The sequence below is a fragment of the Cupressus sempervirens genome, chromosome 8, assembly GCF_028749045.1.
Source record: "Cupressus sempervirens isolate cs-2001-9-10 chromosome 8, ASM2874904v1, whole genome shotgun sequence".
In the NCBI taxonomy this organism is placed as follows: Eukaryota; Viridiplantae; Streptophyta; class Pinopsida; order Cupressales; family Cupressaceae; genus Cupressus; species Cupressus sempervirens.
Genome location: NC_143125.1, coordinates 535,394,537 through 535,398,193, shown reverse-complemented (window position 1 = coordinate 535,398,193; position 3,657 = coordinate 535,394,537).

Below are 3,657 nucleotides of genomic sequence, written 5' to 3'. Positions count from 1 at the left end.
GTTTAGAAGAATCAATGGAATGTAGGGATTTAAATAAATAGAATTTATTTAAAAGGGGAATTCATGGAGGGATTATGTATTAAATAAATTTAACACATTGGGGGGGGGTGTTGTATTTAAATTAAATTTAAATACACTAGGCAAGTGAACTATATGCATCAAAGACTCATCAAAATGAAAGAACATTAACTAACTAATGTTTGCTTGAGTATTGCAATTCTAAGAAACCAAAAAACCAAATCCTCCAGCCACCTCTACAACTCAACAAGGGCACCCATGATAGGCCTTGTTGGTGAATAAAGATGGGGGGTATGTTCGGTGTGCTCTCCTAGACATAACAATATAGTAAATCTCTTGAGTGGATGTGCAAAGATGTGAATAATGATGAAATATGCACCTAAGCTACATGGAATGAAGAACACCTCAAGAAATGGCTATGGAGAAAGCCATACTTGAAGGTATTCAATGATGATGATATGAAATGCAATAAAGAAAGGTAACGAAGTATGCAAGCTACACCAATATGTAAATGCAATGGAAATGTGAATGCACAAGTAAACTAGATGAACAATGCAAATGCAAAGCTAAACTAGCTACCAAATGGTTAGTATGCTTCTAGAAATCACCATGAAAACTACTATAAAAACTCAAACTAGCATGCAAGCTCAACTATAATGAAAACTCAAATCTCAAACTAACATGATAATAATGCAACAATGAGAGATATCAATGCTTGGGACAAGACTTCTATTTATAGGCTTGAGGGAGGGCTTGGTGAGGTGGCATCCATGTAAATGCCACATAAGGTGACATGCAAGTGGTCAAAAATTCAAAGTTTGCTCACACATGTGTGAGAAAACTTGAGAAGAAGAGTGGGAGACAAGAGTGCAAAGGGGAGTGTGTAGGCATGCCATATCACACATGTGAGTACACTCTTAGGCTAATGAGGGGGATTAGGAAGGAGATTAAGAATGATTAAGTGGGATTTGAGAAGAAGTGGGCTTAAGAGGATGAAAATGATGGTTATATAGGCTAGGTTTTAGGCTAGGCTTAAGATTAAATTAAATAGGATTTAATTTAATCATAGGTTTAGAAGAATTAATGTGATTTAGGGATTTAAATAAATAGAATTTATTTAAAAGAGGAATTCATAGAGGGATCATGTATTAAATAAATTTAACACATTAGCGGGGGGGGGGGGAGAAGGTGTGACAAATATAATTAATTATAATGTCAAGGGCAATATTAAATAAATTAATATAGTCTTTAAGACAATTTTAAATGTCTACAGTTATTAGCTTGTTTGTATCCTTCTTTAAGCTTGTATTTACCATCATTGGAACCACACCATATAATTCTATTATCTCTCTCTTTTAAAGAAAATTTTATGTTTTTTAGGGCCTCGATCTATGAAGTCTTTTGGTATTTCCTTGCATTTTCACGATCCAATGCTATCTACCTTCATCTAATAGTTGGGAACTTATCATCAATTTTGTTGTAATGTCACAGTTTATCTCCCCATAATTTTTTTAATTTGATTTAGATTTTGGGATCAATATGTGCAAAATGTACTAGAGCATAGTCTGCCCATGAATCCTCTCAAAAGAGGCTTCATTCTGATTCCCTATATTCTAAGTCAACTTGATATTAATTAATTCCTTGCAAGTTGATATAAAGTTTCAAATTCTAGAACCATTGGGGTAATTGGCACATCTATAAATATTTATAGGTTCAACTTTTAGGACATATTTGGTTAGTAAAATTTCTACCCATTTCTTATTGGGGTTGCGAAGCATACTCCATCATAGTTTAGCCCCTAGTGCTAAATTTTGGTGGCTAAACTTTTTATTCCTAACCCCCCATCTCTCAAGGTTTTCAATTTTTTTCCCATTTAATTATGGGGAGTTTTAATTTTATGATGATCCTTGCCAAAATAAATTCTTAATAGTTGACTCTATTTTCTTAGATACACTTGTGGGCATGTGTAGAATGGACATTTGGTAGATAGAGATAGAAGAAAGCACCAGTTTGATCATTGTGGTTCTTCTTGCATTAGTTAACCACTTAACTTTCTAGCTGTCTATTTTATTTTTCATGTTTATGCGCACCCGAACCCATAATTTATTACTTCTTCTTCCTTTATCTAATGGGACACCTAAATACTTGCATGGGAAACTTCCTTTCCTAAATCCCATTATCCTTCATATTGTTATCTTTTTTGGGGGGTTGGTGTTGAGAAAAAATAAAAAATAATGTATATATATATATATATATATATATATATATATATATATATATATATATATATATATATATATATATATATATATATATATATATATATATATATATATATATATATATATATATTAGCATTTACCTTCTGACCCAATGCTAACATATATAGATTAAGTACTTCTTTGAACTGATGTGCCTCTCTTGTAGTGTTGACTTCTGGTAGGACCGTGATATCCGTAAATTGCTAATGTGTAATACTCTCCATATTTTCTGCCACTTTTATAACTTGGATTTTTCCACCTTGGTGGGATTTATGTATGCTCCAACCCAAAGCTTCTTCCATAATCACAAATAAAAATGGTTATAATGGGTTGCCTTGTCTAATGCCTCTTGACATTTGGAAGAATCCTTTTGGGTTACCATTGACCATTATCAATAGGTTGGGTGTAGATATACAACTAAAAATCAAGATGATCCATCTTTTGGAAAATCCAAAGGCTTCTAAGCATTTGCATAGGAATCTTCAATCCACCTTGTCATAGGTTTTTGGATATCCAATGTAACTAGCATACATGTCTCCTTATTACTTTGCCACATGGATTATTTCCTAGGTAATAATGATGTCTTCTAGAATGGACCTATGTTGTTATGTTGAGCCTAATTAGACTTAGAGGTTTATTCAATGTGATTTCCCCACATATTATTTCCACATGGGTTTGGGGTCAACACCCCCAAGAAAGGGTCAAGGGGTAGCGCCCAGGGGCACTCTTTGTCGCACTACAGGGTGCGGTCAAGTGGCAACGCCCCCATGGGGGTTTTGGGGGCAACACTCCTAAAGCCAAAAATGACTCTATTATTGTAAAAGGAATTAGCTATTATTTTTCTATTGGATGACTTATTCTAGCCCTAATATTGTAAGCGAAAAAAGCTTGTTTAGAATGGCTTAGGGTTAGGAATTTCATAATGTATGATGAGATTGTAACTTCTTGCAATGGTATTGAGTTGTAAGGGGTTATGGATTATAATTACTAGATAATAATAATATTGGACTTGTTGTTGGTGGATGTAGCCCATGGATTAGATGAACCATGTTAAGTCTTTGTGTCTTGGGTTCTCTTTTGTGTAATTTTTATATTTTTTGATATTGATTATATTTGCATTTAATTGTTATTTTTGTTTGTATTTAATTAGCCAATAGGTTTTCACCTGGGTGATAGCCCATCGGATTTTCCTCATGTTGGTGCTTATGCCAAAAAAATTACAATTGCTTGTGCTAAAAAAATTAGATCCGTCACCAATAAAACTCAATTGGAATGAGCTTCCACGCACCACCTACATGATATTTGTATATCGGTCACTAGCAACATGATGGGCCACATAACTGCTTGCCACAAACTTGGTTGCCACTTGAAAAGTAGA